This window comes from Vicugna pacos, chromosome 8, assembly GCF_048564905.1.
Source record: "Vicugna pacos chromosome 8, VicPac4, whole genome shotgun sequence".
NCBI lineage: Eukaryota > Metazoa > Chordata > Mammalia > Artiodactyla > Camelidae > Vicugna > Vicugna pacos.
This window is the reverse complement of record NC_132994.1, coordinates 38832689-38857610: the sequence shown is the minus strand read 5'-3', so window position 1 is coordinate 38857610 and position 24922 is coordinate 38832689.

Sequence of the window (24922 nt, the reverse complement as noted above, 5' to 3'; positions counted from 1 at the left end):
ATGTGCCTCCTTAAGCTTACAGAGTTTCTCATCGAGAAATGATGGAATAGCTTCTTTCCCCAGGGAAAATGAGGGGCAGGAAAGGCGCAGCTTGTCAGGGATACAGGTATCAAGCCTCTAGGTCAGCACCTGTGATCTCAAGGGAAGGGAATATAAAGTTCTGGGCTTCCCTGCTATCTGGAAATTTTGCTTTTCTTTTAAACATGGAAGCTACTTTGCATGTTTATATAATCGTTTTGCAGAAGTTTAAGTGGAATCGTTTCACAGTGTGCTTTTTGTTGTCACTCATATCTCATGCTTCTCCAAATAATGTGACATATGCCTTACAAATATCAGAAATCAGAGACTTCTGAGCCAGTTCATATTTTGTCTCATGCTGTCTTATATCATTTTCCCTTATATGCAGCCATCCTAATATTGAGTTTCTTATCTGTAGGAGCAAAGTATTTTTTCCATCTATTGTTTACTTGTCTGTTGCTTGAAATATTCAATTTACCCTGATAATCTCTACAGAAAATTGAAATATTGATGTGAACTACTTTAGTACTGGGCAGAATCAAGGAATTTGCCTCAGAAGAAAAAAATGCATAGTTACCTCAAAAGTATGACTCCCACATTTTAGCAAGCCCACTTGTTGGTTTCTTTCAGTGTGGCCCTTGACCTGGTTAGTTGTTCCACAGTATGTGTCATTTTTATGGCTTAGACATTTAAAAAAGATGGCTATGCCAACCATCAGATAGATTGATTTCTCTAAAGTGAAGTGATTGCTATCTTGTTTGATATGTGCCACTGTGATGTAGAGATGATTTGAATGGTCTGCTGGAGCCCTTAAGAAGCTCAGTGGTGGAACTCCAGCTCACGTTCAACCAACATGGCGAGCAGCTTCAATCAGTTGAACTCTGCTATTGAAACATTCCTTTAAATATAACCTAAATAAGATCCTCACTTTATTAGAAAAAGAAAGCATTTAGTCTTACAAATAGGGCACCTAAAATACATTGACTTTGGCGGCAGTGCTGCACTCAGGTGTAATAAAATTGATGAGCCCATATAATAAAATTTATGGAACCAGAGTGAATTCAATTTATTTGAGTATGCTCAGTTATGTTTTTGTTTATTCCCATAGCAGATGTTTAATTTACAAACCAGGCAATTACGACAGCTCTTCCAAACAAATAAGAGCAGATTAGTCAAACGTTCACATCAATTTTTATGTTTATCATTAGTTTTATGAGGTGTCATGAATATTCAGTGGTAAGAAAAACTATCATTATGGTACCTGGAAAACCTCAAAATGATGTTCTGCATCTCTAAATGCTATTTCCCCCTTTTTGATAAACCTATTAATGTGTGTTTTCTCTTATTACAAGTTAGGCTTATGGGCTGCAGTGGAAAAAGCACTTGTTCTCTCCAGGGATCGTGCCTGTTCTAATCGATGTGCTGATAGCGTTTTTTTTTGTGGAAAGTATGTGATGATGTATAGGTGGTCATATTTTGATTTTTACTATGCAGATAAAGACATACTTGTGCATTCTGGAATGCTGGCATGCAGATTTTATAACATTTTAGTTTTATTTAAAAATGACCTCTCATGCTTTTGTTTCCAAGTTTAATTTACTTCCTCTTCTTTGAAACGTCTTTTGTTACACCAAAGGGAAGTTTTACAGTCCCAGACATCAGTCCTGTCGTGGCTCTTAATGTGAATCTGTAGATAGAAAGTCTTAACATAAAGCCATTTATGAGGGAGGGTCTCACATAGCAGTTTTATTTTTCTTTTATGTGCTTAAACTGTCAGAATAAAAAGGCTGAAGCTCCATTATGAATCAGTAAAACTACATGGCATCATCCGTAAACAAGGAAGTGATTCTTCCAGGCTGGCTGCTTTGAATGGATTGCACTTTGACAAGTCTGCCCTAAAAGCGGTCAGACATCCTCGATATCCTAACCTGAGTCCCACAGTGCATTTTCCCCAATCCACTGTAATGGCAGGTTTCCTGTCATTAATCAGCATTCAGATGGAAAAGAAAATTAGGAGATCAATGTGTTAAAACAGCTCTAGAGGGAAGAGTTTCAGTGGAAATGTTTTCAATGTAAGTTATACCAAATGTTGGAACAGAACACAGTAGAAAATATGCTTTTATTGTTAAAGATGTTTTGAACTGAACCGTAATACCATAATGTTTTGTGTTCTTTTGTTCCCACTAATACACATTTTTAGACAAAAACCAAATTATCATCTGCCTCTTTGCCATTAGTTATAATTAGTTATAGTATAAATCTCCCAGGAGTGTTAACTTATAATAGTATATATACATATAATAAAGCTATTTTGTTTGAATATATGTGTATATATTCCATATATGATAATTATACTATATATTTTGAATTTGAATGTAGGCCATGTCAGAATACTACTTAGTATATAGTCACCTCTTAGATTCTTACTGAAATTTCTAAAAGCGTTGGTCATTTTGAATTCAAAACTGAACCAGAAATGGCTTTTGTGTTTCTATGATGTTTATCTACAAGGTAATTTTTAACACGCACACACACTTTTTGTTGGCTTCACCTGTTTTAACTAGACTGTTCTGTTCCCATCAATTGGGTGGAGCACAATAGACTAAAAGCTGATTTGTAAGATATTTCTTTTATAATCTTGCATTTTAGATCCACTAATAACAATAATATAAAGGAGATGATGGGGATGAGTGTTTGTAGGGCACAAAAAGAAACGCAAGCCTTAAGCAAGAAAGCATACAGGAATAGCTTGCTCACAGCTCTGGCTCTACTGTTCAGCAAAGGCAGTGCCGTTCTGCAGAAGTAATGAACTACTCTTCAGGAGGAAGAAAAGCTAGACACTCAAGCACAAAGACAGAAGGGGTCACTGATGAACAGTTGCACACAATAGATTGTTAGCCAGTGTTCTCTTGGGAAGCCAGGAGATGCAGAAGATGGTGTGCCACTAGTTTTAGATTATAAAGTTCTTTGAGTATGAATTACCAGTGGGCTTTGCTTTCTCGTAACAGGAATACAATATTTCAAATTTAAGGCTGGTAAAATTATCCCATAATCTTCCACTCCAGTCCATTGTAAAGAATACACTAGCCTCTGTAGATGATAGAGTGATATTCTTTGTGAAATGCAAACCAAGCAGTTCCCATTTTCAGTTGCTACACCGTTAGTAGTCTTCTGCATGGATTTCATAGTTTGCTTCTAACACAGTTTGCTTTGGAACTGCGTATTTTATTTAATTATTGTTCTGCAAGGGCAAACATTATAACTTTTTCCTGTGAGACAAAAAATTTAACTTCCATGAAAACATACAAAGGAAAAATTCCACACCTTTTAAGGGTTTTCATAATAACTATAGGTCAGAATTATTAAATGCATTTCAAAAGCTGTCAACTTAGGCTAATAAACACTGAAGTTCTTATTCATGAAGTGTAGGCAATTTGCTCGTCTAATGCATTTGCCACAACTTCCAAGTTATTTGGGTTTCCCAACTGTTAGAATTTTGGTAGCTTCAAATTATTAAAATTATGTAGGTGTAATTTATTTCCTTGTTTTAATACAGTATATGTGTTTAATTAAAATGATGCAAGTATAGAAAGAATAAGAGTATATAAAAAACTTTTGTATGCTGGTGAGTATAAATGTTTGTTCACTTTACCAGGGGCTGAAATATTTTGTTAGGCAGTTGTTCTGCTTTTTTATCAAGTAATACTCTAAGTTTGTTGTCTTTTATACATTTTGTAAGAAAAGGATTTACATTACATCTTTTCATGCTTATAATATTAACTTACAAAAAATTGCTTGTTAATTTATTTTTAAGATTAAGATGGACTTACTTTTCATTTTATTCATTCCTGAAAATAGACAACAGCAACAATCTTAGCAATACAAAGTTATTTGCTAGAAGGAACACAGGACAGAGAATGTGGATTGTCAATTAAGTTACATAATTTCTCATTCTTTCATGCATTCATTTATTCAACATTGATTGATGCTTATTCAGTTCTTCACTTCACGATATCTTCTAGTTAAGGGGCTAAAAATATAACTACTCACCCTCCCTTCACTTGATGAAGTCAGAGGATAGTGTGGGAAATGGACTCACCGTATGAAAATTGGGGAAGCAGGTCCTGTGAGCCTCAGTATCCTTAGATGTGGAGTGAGAGACGATACTGGATGTCTTTAAAAACATTTGTCACTTTTTGCAGTCTTTAATTTGTCTGCTTTGAATAGATTCTTTTAAGTTAAAATAATCTTTAATGATTAAAGATCTATATTTAGTATATATACAAACTTATTATATATATGCTAAACCCATTTTGAATGTTATAAAATGTATTTATAGCTCTCCCTAATGATGTCTTTAATGATCGATCATTACTGATTTGAAGGGTTTTTATTAAGATAAAACTGACATATAAAATTGTTAGTTTCAGGTATACAACATACTGATTTGACGTTTGTATGTATTGCGAAGTGATCTCACAATAAGTCTAGTTAACGTCCACAGTGTTTTTCTTGTGATGAGATCTTTTAAGATCTCTCTTAGCAACTTTCAAATATACTACACAGTATTCTTGACTGTAGTTACTATGCTGTACGTTATATCTCCAGGATTCATTTGTCATAACTGGAGGTTTGTACCTTTTGTCCTCCTTCACCCACTTTGCTCTTCCTCCACCCCCACTTCAGATAACCATCAATCTGTTTTCTTTATCTATGATTTTATTAGATATTACAAATTAACATATTTTCATTTTCAGATTACGAAAATTAAGATGAAAGAAAAAACACACAACATCCAAAATGGGGTAATGAAATGAGATGTTTCTCCTTACTCACATATATTTGTATTCAGTTACTGAATTCCTCTAATGATATTTTGAACTACATCTGCTCGGTGGTAGAAAACACTGTGGTAAAATAAAAAATAACATGTTTGCTGTCAACAATAGTTTTGAAATATGGAATTAGTCTTCTATTTTTTCATTTTTTAAATACTGTTTCAGCTTTAAGTTTACTTCTTTCCTGACCCTCAGTGAATTTGTTTCCCAAGCTGCCTTCCTCTTAACCCTTGCTCCAGTTTTATGTAAATAAATAATGCACATGTTTTTAAAGGATTATTTAAACTAGTTCATTAAAGTCACTTTCCTCAACTTGCCTCTTTAAAGTCAAATTACCACATGACACTGAAGTTGTAAAGGATTTCAGAGATCATCTGGAGTCATTCTTTTCTAAAATGTCACTGGCAGACAGCAATCTCGTTCTTTCTGAAATAATTTGGGTGAAAAAGAGTACAGCCTGTTCACTGCTGGTCAGCTCTAATTGCTAGAAAATATTTCTTCAGCTTCACTAAATTCTGCTTTGGGAGAGAAAAAGACAGTAAGTCATGTTCCCTTACTTCCAAATGTTAAAGTTAACGAGGGGCATATTTTTGCAACAACTTATCAACAGTAGCAGAGAGTGAAAAGAGCCGCTGTGAGGCAGAATGCCGTAGGAGCCCAGAGGAGAGTGTTGGCCCCCAGGCTTACACAGGAGGGCAGAGGAAGTCCCCCGGACTGGGTGTCACAAAAAAAAGACCTTGAAGAGAAGGGGCAGAATTTTAAAAAGTGATGTTTAAGAAAAAGCCCCTTCCAGTTACAGGGAATAAAAGGAATAAAGCTCACAAGGGGGCAAGGGAGAACACATATGAAAGAATAAACCATGAAAAAGGTACTTTATTCCAGGTCATAATGAGACAGGAAGGGGGCAGGGCACAGCCATTCAAGGAATTCTACAGCAATTAACATCAAAGTGGTGAAAGATTCAACCCCCAGTAGGCCTTGAGGCTCAAGATGTTGGGAGATTTGACTTCTAGCAGATTTTGAGCGTCATTTTATGCTCATTGTAATACGCTAAAATGGTAAATAACATGCCCACAGTCACCATGGCCATCTGAAAGCTAGCCACGAAAGGTCAAAGAGTGGGAAATGGCCAACTTCCTGGGAATCCCAGCCCCTTCCCCAGGCTAGTTAGACTGGTCCTTCCACTTATTAGCATATGAAGCCACTGAGCCCTTAAAAACTGGCAACACAGTGCCTCGCGGCCCCCGCCCCCTCTCTCTCCCTCTTCAGAGATGGCCCACACTCTGTCTATGGAATGTGTACCTGCTTTTAATCTGAGCACCCAACCCCCACACCTCGTGGCCTTTCTCTTGCCTTTCAATGTATCTCTCTGAATAAATCTACCTTTACTCAACTGTGGCTCGCTCTTGAATTCTTTCCTGCACAAAGCCAAGGACCCACATTTGGAGGGGCACGTCCCAGGGGCTCGACCTTAGCTTGGGACACGGCACTCCTCACACCCCACATCTGTTTTTCCTGCATCAATAGATGCTCATAATTGCTTTCTAATAATTCTTATTTCTTGTTTGTCCTCTCTCCCTCCTTTCCTCCTGCCGTAACCTGTAGTCTTCAAGTTCCAAGCTAATTAACTGTCAAAGATAGTGAACTTCAAGCTTTGTAACTGTGCACCTTAATCAATTAAAATTTTATACCACAATGTGTGCTTCTATTTAGAAATTTTATACATGCATTATGTAACAGGGATCTACCACTTACTAGCTTGGGCAATTTATTTAACTTATTGGGATGCCAATGTTCTTCTGTTAAATGGGTTACTATGAAAACACTAACCCCATAGAGTCATTGGGCAGAATATACACACACACACACACACACATAATATATGAAAAATATCTTATTTGAACTGTGACTGGCAATGGTAAATATTATTTAAGCTTTAATTATTGTTAGTAGCATTGTAGCATTATTATTAGTAGTAATTATATTACTTGAAAAAATTACTAAATTTATAAAATAAAGTTTAAAATATAAATTAAAAGATGATAGGTTTAAAACAAACAAAAATTAATTCCAAGTACTCTGGAAATTAGCAAGGTCAGTAAAGATTTGGGGTAAAAGAATAACCTGTTTTATTACATCATTTCCTTTCCTAATTTGTCTTTTAGACAAAAGAACATCCCATCCCTGAACCTGTAATTTACAGCATAAGGTTGAATTAGCAATGTCACTTACCAACCCAACTAGCATATAGCAGTTTTCAAATCAAAGGTACGGTTCTGGACATGTTCTGTTTGATTTCCCAATAATCGGAGTCAGTTTTCCTCTAAGTCAGCTTTGAAGAGTCGACTCTGCTCAGACAAAACTGGGTTATATAATGAATTACCTTGTGTAAGGGATATGTTCTGTTTTATTATTTGCTGTGAACTGCAAAGACTAACTCATGGAATGACTTACTTACAGGAATGAATTTGCTTTAAGTACAGAAAAATCCCTAGTATGCAAGAAAAGCATGTAAGTAATGTAAAATAAATCAAGTTTCAATTATATAATGAAAACCATACTATTAGCACACCTAAGCTGTCTCCGATTCTAGATCCTAATTTCACCCCTGGAAGTGTAATTTAGAGCAAGTTAAGCTTTCTTTGCTTTTGTTCCTTGATTAGTAACAAGGGGACTAGGAAACTACCTACGTAGAGTGTTGTTCAGGACTCTTCCGGGTGATCCATGCGAAGTGCTAACCACAGTAGCTAGTATATGTTGACTGTTAGTTTGTTGTTATACAGCTAAAACTGTATTAATGTCATGTAAACACTTCTGATTTCTAAATTTAATTTAGTTGTTATGTAGGTAATTTTTATACTTGAAGTTTGTTTAGTATGCAGAGAAATAGAAACGTTAAATAAACGAGCATAATCACCCAGTCACAACAGACTGATGACATGTGCTTCCAAACCAGCTCAGACCCGCCAGCTTTCGCAGGACATCTTCCTTTTGTGTTTATTCTTTTATTCAGTTAGTGTTTGTTACGTACCTGATATGTGCCATTTGGACATGGACACTTGGTAAATAAGCCACAGATTCTGGTGGGACTTCTAGTATCAGGTGTCTTTATCCTTTTGGACCACACCTAAGGATCTGTTGTTAGAAAGTCATGAAAAAAGAGAAAAATACTTTGGGATATACAGTAACTTGTGAAAAACCATCTACGTTAGACTTGTCAGCTGAATTCTCAAGGGCTATTCTCTCTCTAACTTGCAAGCAAAATTCTCACTGCTAGTTACATATTATTTCACTACCTCAGATTAATCATTATAGAATTTTTTTTTCCACATGAGTAGCAGCCTTGTGCCATAGAAGTCCTTTATATAGAATACCAAAATTGTTGAAACTGCATAATGAAAAGATTTGTAGTAGGTTAGTTATTGTTACAGGAACAGCTTAAAATTTTAAATGGAATCCTGGTGTTATCTGAAGGATCCTATACAAAAGCTTACAAAGAAAAAAAGTATTTTCTGTGAAATCCACTTTCTTCTAAATATTACTGCCATTAAAACAGTGCTTATCTCCTTTGAATCTACCTGTCATCATTAAGCCTGTAGACCTACTGTCTGCCAGCAAATGAACTGTCACCCTGCAGGGTGACGACGCTCACCTGATAACCCCCACAAAGCCAGCCCTGCCCTTCTTCAGTATCTGATCCATCCGTTGCCTGTTCTGCTCTCCTGTGGACACAGGACACACTCACAGCCACATAGTCCTGATTTCTATCCACTGGCTGACTCCCATTACTGCCCTCTTGGCACCTGTCCTTATGCCAAGTGCCACTGATTCCGTGTCTTCTCTCTCAGATCTCTCTTCGGTGTTCATTGTCCTTTACTATATATGCACTATTTTGGTGGCTGTCATTGAATTGATTTAACTGTACCATGTGAGGCACAGAGATTCTATTATACCCAGGTGAATCATTTAATTCTCATATTCTTAAAAACCTTAATTGCACATAACTACTGTACCTGGCATTTTTATTTGGATGTGATTCTTTTTGAGCATTGGCTAAGAAAGAAGAGTTTGCTTTCCTATGAGATTTAAATTTCTTCTCCAACAGAGAAGGTGCTGAAATTACTTATAATATAGATGTTCTTCAATTTTGTGTAAATCTCTTGAGAATTACATTTCTCACAGGTCTGCTTTCTGCTTATAATTCCAAATGCAGTTGACACAGAGTTTATAATTGTGCTGAAAAGGCTGATTTCAAAATTTCACTTTCTTTCCTGGGAATATTGTGAAGAGCATTAGCAAAATGCTACTTTCCTCACCAATTCAAGTCAAAATGAGAGTGAATACTCAGTAGACAAGATAAATAAAAACTTGTGTTTCATAATTTACATGCGTTATCTCATTTAATCCTAATAGCAGTATGTTGGTCACGTACCCTTACTCCCATTTAATGATGATAAAATCGACTTGAAAAAATTACTTTCTTACTCAGTGTCACTCATCTGGTTAAGTATCAGAGGTTAGACTTAAACACAGCTTTTTATACAAATGAATTATTTGCTTTTACATATTAATAGTTGTCTAATATTGCTTTGGTGCTTTCTAAAAGTTTTCTTTCATAATATAAGTTATTAATCAGAGGGGTCCCTGTTTAAAACCACTCTAGTTCAAGATCTAACATGGACATCAGTTTTATAATATCTCTAGACAGAGTTTATTAAAAAGCAGTAAATTAAGCATTTTTACACATGTGATATGGGTTTACCAATAATTTGGGGAAGCAGAATGTTCTTAAGTTTTATTTTGTCAGTTACCTAAAATCATTCATATAAATACCAAATGGAGTTGTTGTTTTAAAATTTAATTAATTGCATATTTATTCTTTTGCCTCCACTACGTTTAAGGATAATGGTAATCGTGCACCCCCACCAAAAGGAAAGTTGAAGAAATACAATAAAAGCATTGATTTCTAAAATATAATTTTAAATCTCTACTCCAAAAAAACCAAGAAACTATAAAATGAAATGCTGGTTATTTATAACATTATCCTAGTTAAAAAAATAAGTTAGCCTAACTGCTAACTGATATAATGGCATGAAAGAGTATTCATAGAGAGATTAATCTTAAAAAAAAAAGGAGAGTTTCTCAGGAGCAAAATGAGCATATGGCTTTATGTTGATAAAGTCTTCAGATTCAAATTTCTGATAAAATGAAGGACAGATTAAGAAAGGTGATTTTTCACCAGATGATGGTTAGAAAGTACATGATATAATTATCTTGACCACAGTTTTACAAAATTACTGTTTATTGTTTATTTTTCTAGATATTAATGAGTAATGAACATATCTTACCCCTGACACTGTTATATAAATCCTTCTTCTCTAGTTTGGTCTGTTTAGTCTTGTCCTTTACCATTTGCCACAATACAAAGTACTATTTGTTTTATTTTTGTATCTCATTATTGTCTGTCTTCCCATTAGAATAAGGACAGGAATTTATGATTGATTTATTTACTACTAGATTCTTAGTGTCTAGAACAATGCCTGGTCCACAGCAGGTGGTCAATAAATACTAATTGAGTAAATAAATTTGCTTAATTTATAAAGAGCACATTCTGTCAGGAATACTAAAACCAGAAATACACTTTTAATATTATATAAGAAGAAGTCAGAATAAAAGGGTATTGTCTGTGTGGTTGTAGATCTAGTAAAATATGAAACATGAATCTGTAGATTTATAAGTAAAAACCAGGAACTTAAGTGACATAAGGGCAGTCTGAGAGCAATTTGTAAGTAAAAACTAAGCATTTCGCCGTCAGACATCTCGGGCAGTTCGCAGAGATTTCCTAATCGTCACACTCCTCCCTCAGGAACCTTGGGGCCACGAGGTATCAGCAGTTCTATTCAGCAAGTGGGAATCAACTGCTCTCCTGTGAGGCACGTACTGCTGAGATGTTTTCTCTCTCTCTCTCTTTTTTTTTTTTTTAATTTAGGAAATCTAAATGTAATCTGCAGTAGGTAAAATACGGTGGCTCTGCTTGCAAAATTCTAAATGCCAGGAACCATCTATCATTCTAATCATTATCATCGTTAGCCTCATCATAGCGTTTTCAGAGGAAAGGAGTTTTAAACATAGTAAACGTCCCCACTTCTTAGAATGAGAAAGCAGAAGGAACATTTAATTCTGGTTTTCTCTTCTCTTGTTACCTCTGATTTCTTACTAGATCATTGTCCAATCTAAATCTCTGACAAGCTTTTAAATGTATATGGAGGCTAAGAGTGTAGCTTCTGGAGGAAGAAAACACTTGAATTTCAGCTTTGCCCTTACTTACATGCTGTGGAACCATCTCTGGTGATTCTTCTGTTTGCCCCCTTCCCACCCTTCCCTATGCACCATGACTGCAGCACTAGGCTGCCAGTTGGGGTTGATCAATGGGAGGCGTGAGTTGGAGTCTGGAGAAGGAAAGAAGCAAAATGTTAGGGTTTTGCTTCCCCTTCTCCCGCCCAGCCTCACAGCCACTCTGGCAGTAGCTGTGTTCCTCTCACTCACAACTCCTGTTTGTGTGGATATCTCTTCTTCTTGGGTTCCAGTGCTCACAGGGTTCAGGTAACACCATCCCCTCCCCCTTGCCCTCTTAGGTATGGAATATGGTGGCTTCCTGCAATTGCAGCTGCCTGGTGTCCAACCATCCGTTACTAGTTCCTCTAACTCTGCCCCCCACTCTGTTAACAGTCCCTTCTGTCGGGACTGACAGATACACCGACTAAAACAGCGGTTTCTTGATCTGTGAATGGAGGCAATGTCTACCTTTTGGTTATGTTGGGATGACAAAATGGTATTACAAATTTAAATTATCTAACACAGTGCTTGGCATAAATTAAATGGTCTTGGTAGTGACTGTGATAGCAGGGCTAGTAATAATAATGATTGTAATAATCTAGCCAGACAGCAATGATTTTCTCAGTCTTTGTATTATTGCATCCATTTCTCAAGTACAGAACACAGATGAACAGAATAAGATTTCAAAGGGAAAGAAAAGCCTCTTTTAGGATTATTTTTGTAATTACAATTTCTGTGACAGAAACACATCTTTTTTCCTAAGGAGGGTAAACCTACAATTATATGTCCATAATGCCACAATGCACATTTATGAGTTCAGGGACCATGTCTGGGTTTGTTGTGGCTAACCACTACCCAAATCCTTTCTTCTGAAACTCTGTGCACATGCACCTTGTATCCTAAAACTGAAATATTGTGTAGGTCACTGAGTATTTCCAGGAATTCAGATTGGTGCTAGCGTTTTGAATGTCTCTGGCTATGTGATATTTGCTTCTGTGCTTCAATTTACATAATTTGAATTAGGACATTAACATATTTCTATCAGAATCACTGTTAAAATGGTGCTCTATAATTCAAAGCAGCAAGAGAACTCAAGTCTGTGGACTCAAGCAGTGAGACAAATTGTTGAGAAAGACAACTATTGACTTAATGGCTTTATTTTCAAATTGGTATATTTTATCAAATCAATAAACTAAAATTTGAAAATATTTTTATGAATAGATAATAACTTTTCAACATCAAGTTTGTCATGAGCTTGAATTAGAATGACTTATATGGGAATAAAGTACTTGTAAGAATTGTATTGGAAAAGACACAATAACAGATACATTAATCTAACAGGTAAATGGATTAACAAGAAAACTAATGAAATGTTTAGGTAAGTATATTGGCATGTAGAAATAGAGTTGATTGTCATTTCAGTCCAGCATCTTAGTATGCAGAGATTGTGGTTCTTTTTTACAGAAAAAGCTACTTGGAAAAAGTTGATTCTAAAATTAGTGTTAAAATCTTCCCTCCACTGATGAAGGAAAGGCAGAGAATAATTTTAAAAATTTGCTTTTCTTTGTAAACAGTCATTTATAGCCACATGAGACATGAATTTTGCCAAAATAATTTACAAAATTTTCAAAGCTTTTGCCATGAAAAGTGGAAGAAAAAAACTGGCATCTTAGCTCAGTGTAAAAGCCACATATCTTCAGCAGCAATATTCATTGAGTAAATTTGCATTTTATCATCATGTGGCTGATTTTTCTTCTATTTGCTTGTTTTTGTTTTCCCCAAGGAAATATGCATAGAGAAGTGTTTGAACTTTTTTCCCCCTCTTTCCCCCTTTCCCCCAGAAAGGCATGTTAGGTGGATAAGGATAAGATGGGAGAAGCAAGACTGGATACGTGATTGTCATGTGTATAGGCATTCATGACTCGGGGGGTAACATGCTTTTCTTTTTTCATAAAGGCAAGAAGCAAGGGAATTTAAAATAAAATTCACATAATTTTATGGATATGTCTTAAAGTGTGTTTTAAATATCTGTCTAAAATGTAAATTAATGTAAATACCTGTTTCACCAGAAATAATTTTACCTACCCTCACCTTTTTAAAAATTAAATCTAAGACCTAATTACGCAGAAAATAATGAAATCTTGTTGGGTGCCCAATATATAGAATTACTTTTTCTATTTTGGTATTCTAAAATAAAGCCATGCTGAAGAAAGGTTTTTAAAGAAATCTGATTCCAAGTTCTCTTAAAACAGTTGTAATTATATTCACAGTTATCAGAACTAGTCTTGTTTGGTTAGAATTGCAGCTAAAATGTTTCCTTACTTTCACTTTCAATTTGCTTGGTGCATCTCTAAAAGAACAGTGGAAATGTTCTGTTTCCAAAAATAAACAAATAAAGTTCAACTAGTACTTTATTTGTTGATTGTTAAATGGTCATTTGACTTGAAAAATGTTCAAAATCTATATACGTGTGCATTTTCTCTCTCATAGAAGTAAATCTGAGTTAGGAAGACTCTGAGCATGCTAATTTCTCCTGCAGTGCAATGCAAATTAATTTGTTCATAAAAAATGTTTTAAATGTTTCTCAAGCCATTTACTTATAGTCAATGGGTTAAGTAGTATCAAATATATTCACTAGTAATTATTTATTTTTTTCAGGGTACAGTATTTGAAAGACTTTTTCTTGGGTCTGTAGAATTTGTAAGAGCAGCTGACACAGAAACAAGAAAATGTCACCCTAAAGGACTACGTTACAAAACTAGATGATTTAGCTGATTCCACAATTTTCTAAAATAAAATCTAAAAATGTTATAAGAATACTTTTGTCATTTTAATAAATCGTAAATCAGAACCAAGAATTATCTAATCTTATTGACACAAATTGATACCCCAGTTGCTTCCTTAATTTGAATTTGCAATTACTATGTATGTTCATAAAAAGTCTCTTAATTAAACTTTTTTTAACAAACAAATACCACCAAAAAGCAGTATTTTTAAACATCCACTAGGTTGGAATATGGTATTTTGCTCAGTTTGGAAAAGATATGGTAACTACATTTTTGAAGATTAGCAAAAGCTCTCTTCTTACACACATGGCATTTAAAAGCCTCCAACAGGAGAAAATGTCAAAATTTTTATTTTTCTAATCTGTTCCAGGACTGTTTGCTTCTTGGATGAAGTCAGGTGGTTGGATATAGGATTGGATGGGAGATTTTGATTAAATATGCTTATATAGCTTTTAAAATTTAAATTATGCAAATGTATATTCATTCAGAAAAATAAAAGCATTGTCTATTTTCACTTGTTAGTTGTTTTTACAGTTGTTCCTTTATTTTGTGAAGAAGCTACTAGCATTTCACTTCAAATTAATAGACAGAGATATAACTAAATGCTAACTGGAACATTCTAGGCACCTTTCTCTGTATGTGGGCAGTGAGAACTGCATAACTGCTTAGTGCCATGTCAGTTGAACAAGAGGTGACAGGTTAGAAGTCCCTTCCCTTCGTGCACTGTGACACCAGATCAAGGGTGAACTGACAAGCATTAGCAAGGTGTCTGAATTTGAGTTTAATATCAAAGAGTTATAGAATGATGGGTACTAAAATAATGCTTTTTCTAAGAAACATAAAATCTCTTACATATTTTGTTCTTTCTTTAGTCTTTGCAACATGTCTATGTAGCAGGTATGAGAAACTCCTCCTTATGAGAAAGAAAAAGAAAAAAAAAGTTCAATGGAGGAGAAATTTACCAGAGAAAGCATACTTTCTGCTCTGTCTCTGGATTTTATCAAAGTGATACGACCTTCACTTTGAGTTACAACTAGTCAGGTGCTGTGGGGATGGGTGTAAGGGCTTGTTAGAGTGACTGTGGTTCTCTTCCTTATTGACAAGAATATTTTGTATCATTTTTCCTCACTGAAGCAATATGTTTTCCTCTTTTGGCTACACTCCTCATCTTAGTTCTAGGTAGGCAAGGTGCTTTTGAGGTGTTTCCTTTTTCTTGTTAAATACTGACGTTACTTTTTCTTCTACACCTGTTGTTTGCTAAGTGTGGTCTGCAAGGACCTAAGTGTCCTTGAGACCCTTTCCAGAACTCTAAGAGCTCAGAACTAGTTTAAGAATAATAATACTAAGCATCATTTACCTTTTCCACTGTGTTGACATTTGGATGATGGTACAAAAAAATGGTGGATACAAATCCTGACACCTTAGCAGGTGCACCCAACTACACAGTTAATTGTTACATTCTTCTTGCTGTGCACTCCCATGGCAAGCACAAGCCAGTCTCACTTAAGTCTTTGGTGAAGAGGTAAAAATTATTAATTTTATTAAAATGTCTACTTTTAATTTTATTAAGCCTGACAGACCAGTGTCTGTTTTACAAAACGGGAAGTATAGATGTAATACTTCTGCTGCTAAAGTCCAATGACTGTCTTCAGGAAAAGCACTTGTGTAGTTGTTTGAGTTGTGAACTGGTTGCTTTTCCCTTGGACCAAACTATTTCTATTTGAAAGAACAATTGGCAAACAGTGGTTATTCAGATTCAGGTATTGGTAGAAATTTTCTCAAAAATTATTGAAGCAGATTATAATTTCAAGGTAAATAACTGACAAAATTTGTTGCCAGCGATGACATTTGAGATTTCAAGTGGAAATTGGGATTTTGGAAACTGCACACACTGATGTGATCTTGAAAGCTTCTCAGTCCTTAAAGCCTTTTCTGATGAGAGCGGTATAGGTGATGACAGTAACTAACAAATATAATTGGTGGTATATGATGTGTATGATGAGATGTGCCAAAACTCAGAAGATTTACACAGATAGTGAACTGATGCTTTTCCGAATGACCAGTGGATAATGTTACACAATCATGGATGGGTAAAATATCCTTTCAGAGTGCAAGCTAGATCAGTGGATGTCAGTGCAAAAAGCTTAGTGACAGGGTTTCAGTTTCCACATCACTTGTCAAGCTTTGGTGTAGTATCAAAGAAGAATATCCACAGTTGTCTGAAAAACCTATCAAAACATCGATCCCTTTTCCAACTGCGTATGAATGTGAGACTAGATGGCCTTTGTATGCAACAGCAACACGATATCTCATGATGGAACTACTGCAAAAGCCAGTATGAGACTCAGGTTCTCGTCTATTCATCCAGACTTCAAAGAGTATTTGAAAAATGTAAATAGTATCTGTCTTCTCATTACTATTTTGGAAATTTTTTAAATAAAATAACATTTAAGTTAACATAGAATAGACTTATCATTTTAAATTTTAAATGAATTAATGAAATAATATTTTAAATTTGTTTTTGCTTTATTGTCTAATGTGCTAAATATATATATAATGTATAAATATATATAACCTGCATAACCAAAGCTCTTTGGAGTCCTCAAAACACTGTAAACATCTAAAGAGGTCCTGAGAACAGAAAGTTTGAGGACTGCTATTCTACAAAATCCTCAACTGAATACAGTGACAAGATTAATCATATCATTTGTTTGAGAATGTCTCTCAAATTGAGATTATCCAAATAACAAATCAATCGCTGAACATTAGCTGATAATGAGCAAAACATTCCTAAAAGTCAGTTTGCTTAAAATAAATGAAATGATACATTGCTAACCTCTTTGGAAAAGTTAAATAGATAACATAGCTCTATATAAATCCAGGTTAATTAAAAATAACTACCTTTCCAGATATCCTGAATGGTTTAACACCCTTTGGAGGTGTTGTTTACCGTGTTACATTTCTAAGCTTTGTTGTTGTTTTTTCTTGAGTGTTAGATGAAAATGAAATAGCTTATTTGCATGTTTGCATATATTTGCATGTCATGCTTTAAAACTTTAATCCTCAGTATGTAAACTAAAAGAAAAAGAATGAATTAGCACAATTTACTGTGATTATATTCATGGCCAATATTGTGCATAAAATACCTAAACATTTTTAATAATTAACTGATGTAATATAATTTGAAATTGAGAATAGTAGGCATAGATTCAGATCAGTAGTGTAAAACATGTATAAAGAACTCAATATGAGATTTGGATGACCTTGCCCAGGATGAGGATGGGGTAGCAGGTAAATAAAAAGAAAGTAGAGAGGTAACAAGATATTCTTTATTCTTAGCTATGCTGCTATGCAGTGTGTACTGTAAGCACTGATGACCCTAAACTAAGTGTAGATATATGTGTGTGTGTATTTTCCATATCATACAGTAATATTCTGTATATTCTACACTAATATTTTATAACTCACTCAAACACTTCAAGAGTTCTCAGGGTGGTATTGACATCTTTGACAGGCTGCCATCTCTGTAGAGCAGTTTAGGTCTCACACCTATTTTAAAACTATAGTATATTTTGCTCTTAATATTTTATTAAAAATAATGGGAAATTTGAAAAACTTTTTATTAGTGGGAATACGGTTGAGACAAAGGTTCAAATCATTCCTCATGCCAAAATCAATGGATAGCCTCTCTAAAGTATTCAGTAGATTTAAGCTTAATGCAAGTGTGAAGAAAGCAGGGAAAGGGAATGTGTTCATGTGCTATGATATTTAAACATAAGCACCCATGTAATATATATACATATATATATATATATAAAATGTACAAAAACAGTATATAATATTATGTCTAATAGGTGACATGATAGGATGGATTGATAATCAGCCAGGGGATCCTGGAGATATTTTTAAGCATACAGCTCGGCTGTAGGTTCATTTTAAGGAGCAGATATTCTTGTTTTTTTTTGTAGGGGGACAAAGTTTGTAAGAACATTTTAAACATATCTTACCTTCTTCCCCCTGTCGTTCTTGAAACATCAGCTAGTGATCTTTTAAACTGCAAAATGGATCAAAATGGCCTGTTTAAATATTGTCATTGCACTTGGGATAAAACTCAAAATCCTGAGGCAAACAGCTTGTTTTTTTCCAAATACTCTGGCCTCATCCAGAGTCCCTCTCTCCTCCTTCACTCTGTGTCACCCGTGGGCCTTTCTCAGTTCTATGCATTATAACTGAGACAATTTTTTGGACGGACTCATTTCACAACCCATTTGTTGTAGCAGAACTGTGTAGGAAATATTCTACAAGTACTATCTGTGTTTACATCGCTTGTATAGCAAAGCAAATAAGTCAGTGTATGTAGGGTAGATGTTGCGATTAAAAAAAATTAAAAGCCAGCGCAATAACCCACAGCGGTCAGCAAGTGCTGACCCAATCTCAGAAGTGCTGTAGCCCCTCCAGTTATTAAAATTTGTCTCATCAAGCAAAACAAAGCAGTTGAATCAATAGGTGTAACAGCCTTATAATAACCTGGCCTCAGGAGTTTGTACGCCAATGGAAAGTAAGCCTATTATTTCTAGTATCATTCTGGGGATGAAAAATTCAAGAAAAGAGAACTCTGCTTTTACTGATATCAGAATGTGCAATAGGGAGTGGACTGTGACGCTTTCAGGCCACGGGGTGATTCTGCGACAGTGCATATCCTTGCAGTTTGGACGGTAAGCCAAGATTTTAGTCACTTCTCTGCTTACGTTCTAAAAAAGACACGAAAAGAGGAAAGAGGTAGGGGAAGGAGAAAACAGGAGAAGGAGAGGAAGAAGACGGCAAAAGACTAACGACTGAGCAGCTGCCTATAGAAAGAATCACTCGTTAATACTCACTGTGTTCACATCCTTAGAGAGAACCCCCCCATTCTGAGAACAAGCATAAGAGGTTGGGTTGTGCCAGTTTTTTTCTTCGTTGCCAGTGAAGTCAATGTATAATAAATGAAATTCTGTGTGTGTGTGTGTGTGTGTGTGTGTGTGTGTGTGAGAGAGAGAGAGAGAGAGAGAGGCAGAGAGAGAAAGAGAACCTGATGTTAAAGAAATTGGGAATGATGATTAGAATATAAACTCTGGAACGAGAATCTGTGGGGCTGAAGCCCGTCCCACCACTTAGTACACGTGTGACACCATCTTTAACTGGAATGCCTGGAATGGGACTGTTGTGAGAAGTGAAAGATTCAGCATATTTAAGGTGAACAGTGGCATACAGTAAACGTAGTTTTAATTAAACATAGAATAGGGAATATTGAGCTACTGTTTCCCCTCTATATTTTTCAGTTAAACAAGTAACAACTCAAACTAGAAGCATCCTAAGAACCTAGGACCTTTTGGATTCTATAGATTGACCATTTCTAACTCTTTCTCTTTGTGATTAGATACACTTTTTGATATGCATGAATCACAGGTAAGTCTTTACTCTGCTACCATATCTTTCTTGAGTTTTCTGGAGAATATCATCACTGTGCCTGCTTTACTTCAACATATCTTTTATGAAATCACTACCACAGACTTTGAGTCTAGCCCCTGCTGTGTGAGGATTTAGCCTTCAAATATTTTGGAAAATATAGTTTGAAAAATTATATACAAAGGCAAATACATATGCATACCTGAGAAAAGGAAACCTTATCACAAGTAGAAGAAATCTCTTAAAAAATTTCCACACAAAACTGGATTACTTTAGTGTATGCTGCTTAATTAGGGTGACCTGACAGCATTTGAAACATTTGAGGGATGAGAGATTTGGTAGAGGAGAAAATCTTTATCTTTTTATTTGAAGATTCCCATCATGACGAAGATTCTAATTGATAATTTCTGAAACTGAGATAAGCATGTATTCTGGGGTCTTAACAAATATTCTAAGAGTCTCATGACTTCTGCTATCCTCAGATTGTTCTTTGGATTATATTAATTCTATACAACAATCCAGGCTTATTAAACTGATGTTGATCAACTGTTTTTTTAATTAAAAACAAAATAAAACAAAAACTCAGCAATACCCATCAAAGTAAAAATTCTTGTTTTTGCTTTGTGAAAATCTTCCTTCAGTTCTCTCTGCATTTTAGACGTGAAACATCATCTTCTCTGGGCACTTAAACAACTTAAATGCCCTGCTAATACCTTCATATCCATGCTTCATAAGTACTAGTCAAAACTCTAATCAAAACCTATCAAAGGATAAAATAAGAAGAAAGGTTCAAATTGATAAATATGTTCAGCTCATGAGAAGACAGTGGAACACTGAATTTTTCCTATGAGAAAAACTGTCCTCTCCACGGGCTTTAAAAGCTTGAATCTCCTGGGCATATGGAGAAAATGGTAAAAACAACAGCATGAGCTATTTTTATTGATAATGTACTTTACCCATGCTAGTTAACTATCCTTTGTTTCAGGCTGAACTTTACATAAATAGTTAATTAAGTATAAATTAGTAGGACGTGAGATTTTCTTTTCTACCAGTTTGGGATATTTCAGTTCTTATCAAAGAACAGCCTGAAAAAATAAGTCCTATTATTGTTTTGTGTAATAATTATATCTTTCAATTATTTTTCAAGATTTTGCAGTCCTTGGGAATGCATGTTTCTAAAGGTTATAAGAACATTACAGTACTTGAAATGGCAGGTTCTCTTTGAACAAGCATAATGCATTAATTACATATGCTATATTGGTTTTGGCACAAAAGTAGCGCATGTACAGCTCATTTATACATATATAATCAAATTGCTTGATCAATATAACAGCTGCACAAAATGGCTGGAATGTGTATATGCTGGAGGAAACCACTGCTTTTTAAGCTGGAAATGGGAATATTTCTTAATAATTTTAGGGAAAACAGAACAAAAATCCATATTCCATGAAGTATTTTATTCTACGATCCTCTCTTATCATTATGGTTAATACTTTGTTCATTCTTACTTATCTATCAAATATTTTCCAAAAGATAAGAAGCTTTGTCTTTAGTTCACCTGGAAATACATAGGTAATAGTCTCCCATCTTCCCAAACATTCTGTTATATCTATAAATTACTGAAGGACCTGAAAGTTCAGTCCATTATCTGTCCATCCATCATCTATTTACCTGCCTATCGTTATCTGTCTGTCTTATTTATAGATCATGTGTACAAGTGGAATCTGGAAAAACGGGCAAACCGTCCTTTCCCTTGCTCACTGTCCGCCTGGCCTCTTCATCCCTCTGCTTTTCCTTCTGGGAGCTGGATTGCTGATGCTCAGTTTCTTCCCGAAGTATCAGAAGCAAAGACCACTGTCATGTTGAAGGGAACTGAGAGCCCTGGCTGAGGGCAAACAGGTCATGAATATTCAGCCAGACAGGAGTTAAATCTGTAATGACAGATGTTTGTCTTTAGAGATGAGATAAATCTCCTGGAGACACCATGTGGTTTGGTCTTGTTTTTAATCCATCTAGCAACTCTGTGTTTTTTGATTGGTAAACCCAATCCATTTACATTTAAGGAGATTATTTATAAATGAGGACTTAGTACTGCCGTTTTATCTTTTGTTTTCTGGTTGCTCTGTGTCTCCATTGCTTCTTTTTCCTTGTGATTGTTTGCCATTTTAGTTTGGTGGTTTTCTATGATGTTTGTCTCAATTTCCTATTTCTTTTTGTTTGTTTGTTTCATGTCTCTGCTTTAAATATATGTTTTGTGGTTACCATGAGGTTTGTATATAATATCTCATAGATAAAGTAGTACTTTTCCTGCTGATAGCTTCCTTTATTTGTCTATATGGGCTCTGTCCTTTTCCTCTCCCCCTTTTATGTCTCTGTTGTCTCAAATTATCCCTTTTTATGTTGTGAGTTCATTGCCAAATTGAAGCAGCTGTAGTTATTTTTACTGCTTTTTTCCTTTTAAGCTTTATGCTATAATTAAGTGTTTAACAACCTATTCTGATATAGAGTTGCAATTTTCTGATTCTGCCTGTGTATTTATTACCCTAATCAAAGTTTTTTGTACTTTTGCCTTTTTGTTTCAGGTAGACAAAATCCTTTCAACGTCTCTTGTAAGGTAGTTCTAGTGATAATGAGCTCCCTCGGTTTCTGTTTGTCTGGAAAAGCCTTTTCTTTTCTCCCTCATATCTGAAAGATAACTTTTCTGGATAGAGTATTCTTGGCTGACAGTATTTATCTTTCAATATTTTGAGTATATTATTTTACTCTGTCCTGGCCTGTAAGAGTGTCTTCTGAGAAATCTGCTAATAGCATGATGGGAGTTTCTTTGTAGATTACTGTCTTTTTTCCCCTGACTGCCTTAAAAATTCTTCTTTTGTCATGAACTTTTTGCTGTTTTAATCTGATGTGTCTTTTTGTACTGAGGTTACTAGCTGTTCTCTTAGCTTCATGGATTTGTATACCAGTTCCTTCCCCAGGTTTGTGAAGTTCTCAACTATTATGTCTTTGTAATTCTCTGCTCCCTTCCCCCTCTCTTCTCCTGGGACACTCATTATCCTTTTGTCCCCCTTTGTAATGGAGTCAGATAGTTCTTGCAGAATTTTTTTTTCCATTTTTTTTAGATCTTAGTTCTCTCTTCTCTTCTACCTGTATCACTTCTAGACTTCTGTCTTCAAGCTCACCAATTCTCTCTTCCATATAGTCTTCTCTATTTCCACTGCTATTAAGTTCTTCATCTCATTTATTGAATTTTTCAGCTCTAGAATTTTATTTGGTTCTTTTTTAGTTTAAATCTCTTTGGTAAAATATTCTTTATGCTCATTAATTTTATTCTTGAGCTCACTGAACTGCCTTTCCGAGTTTTCTTGTAGCTTGCTGATGTTCTTTATGACGGGAATTTTGAATCCTCTATCAGTTAGATTGCAGTATTCTGTGACTTTAAGTTTGATTCCTGGAGAACTGTCATTTTATTTTTGTGGTACTGTGTTACCATGGTTTCTCATGGAGCTTCATGAGTTTTTCCTCCGTCTGTGTATTTGATGTAGGGAAACTTTGTTACTTGATAGTTTTTTTTGTTTGTTTTTTTTTAACTTTGGTTCTCAAAATTCAACAGGTTGATAATTAGAAGCCTTTCTTTTGCTTTTCAGTAGGTGGCGCTATAGCACAAGTTTTTCGTTTCTCTTACCTGCGCTGCCTCTGGCTATATTTGAGAATCTGAGGTGTCGCAAGTTCTCTCATTGCCTTTGCTTGTGCCTCTGGGGTTGCTGGTGCTTTGCGGCTGCTGGTGTTACTGCTGTGGCTAGATCACCACTGGGGGCACTGGGATGGCAGATGCCTCCCTTACATCCAGGGTCACGGCCTCTGTCACCTTGCTGGGGGTATCAGGTTTTAGAAGCCCACCACTGCAGGCAGAGGGGGCATTGTCACCGGTGCCAGTGCAGCAGGAGGGACAAGGCTGTGGTCCAGTCAGTGCTGCTGCCCAATTGCCTGTGGGCACCACTGTGACCAAGGGGTTGGAGTAGTGCGCTTCTGCTGGGTTCTCTGGGGCCAGGTGGCTGGGATCACAGGCACTGCCTCCACTGTTTCACATCCTCTGTGTGATCCAGTCCACCCACCTCTGAACGTGCAGACCTGTGAATCTCTCTGGTGTCCTGATGTGTTGGACCAGAGAAAGCATTGTTAAGTGCAGACATTAACTTGGTTTGTAAATACTTTTTTAAAACTCTTTCTCCAGCTTAAAAAATATTTAAAGACATTTTGTCATCCTTAAATAAAATTTATTTTGTGTTAGCTTTTTCACTGAGAGCCATACCTAAAATTATAAAATTTTAAAATAATCAACATTAAGATATTTGGTTTTAGAAAACATCAATTGTGTAAAGTATTCATCTATGTTATGAAAGACTCAATAGGTTCTTTCTCTTACATTAAGAGCTTTTGCTAGTTGAAGTATTGCCTAGTAGCTTAGAGTATATTGATCTTTTAAACTACAGCAGATACAAAGCAAAATCTTTTCTCTTCAACTTGAGTAAATATGACTATTCTATACAAAAAATTCAGAATCATATAAACAAAAATCATGTGTAGATAGACTTAAATATATAAACTTTTTTAAGCTGCCAAAATAACTTTCCCTAGCGTTTTTCTTTTTTTTTTATTGGAGAAAAATGCTACCAGTCATGCTCTATCTTCAAAAAATCCATCTTTACTGAAATCATATTGAAGTACATTAGCAGCTCTCTGCCTACATTTTATTAGTTTACAAGACTATAATTTTATCTTTTCTTTAAAAAAACATTGCATCAGCAAAATACCCTCTGATTTGCATCAGTTTATGTATTCAATTAAACCACCTGGTTTTACAGCAGCAAAACATTTCCATACAGTTCACAAGCCCCATCAAGAAGGAATAGATTTGTGAAACCAGGTGTCCCACAGTTTCTACCAACTTCATTTAAATGTATGATTTGACTGGAGTTATTGCAATGAAAGGATTACAGTGGTGGCACCATAGATAAATCTGGCCCCCAATGACGATTTGCTATTTGTTTTGTAAATGCTAAAGGTCTAATACAATGCCATATGAATTAAAATATTTAGCCTATTTGATATCTTTATTCAGTATCTCTACTTCCAGTCATATATAGCTCACCTACTTAGAATATGGCATGCCTCCATGTAAAAGATATTTCAGTAATTCCATTGGCTGTTGGCATATTTTGTAAGTAGAATTTCAGACTTCTAAGTTGGATTTTTAGATCAGGTTACTTTAAGTTCTTGATTATGGATAAAAAATTACTTTGCTCATTTTTTGTGCTATTTATGCTAGAATGATTGAAATAAAATTGCCTGAAACATGTCATGGTCCTACACTGAAATGATATTCCAACATAGGCTATTAAAGTCATGTCCTAACATATATTCATATATAAGATATGCCAAATGGAAATATTGATCCTTTATATGTCTTTGCCAGTCTTTTATTTTTAAAGGTATATAATA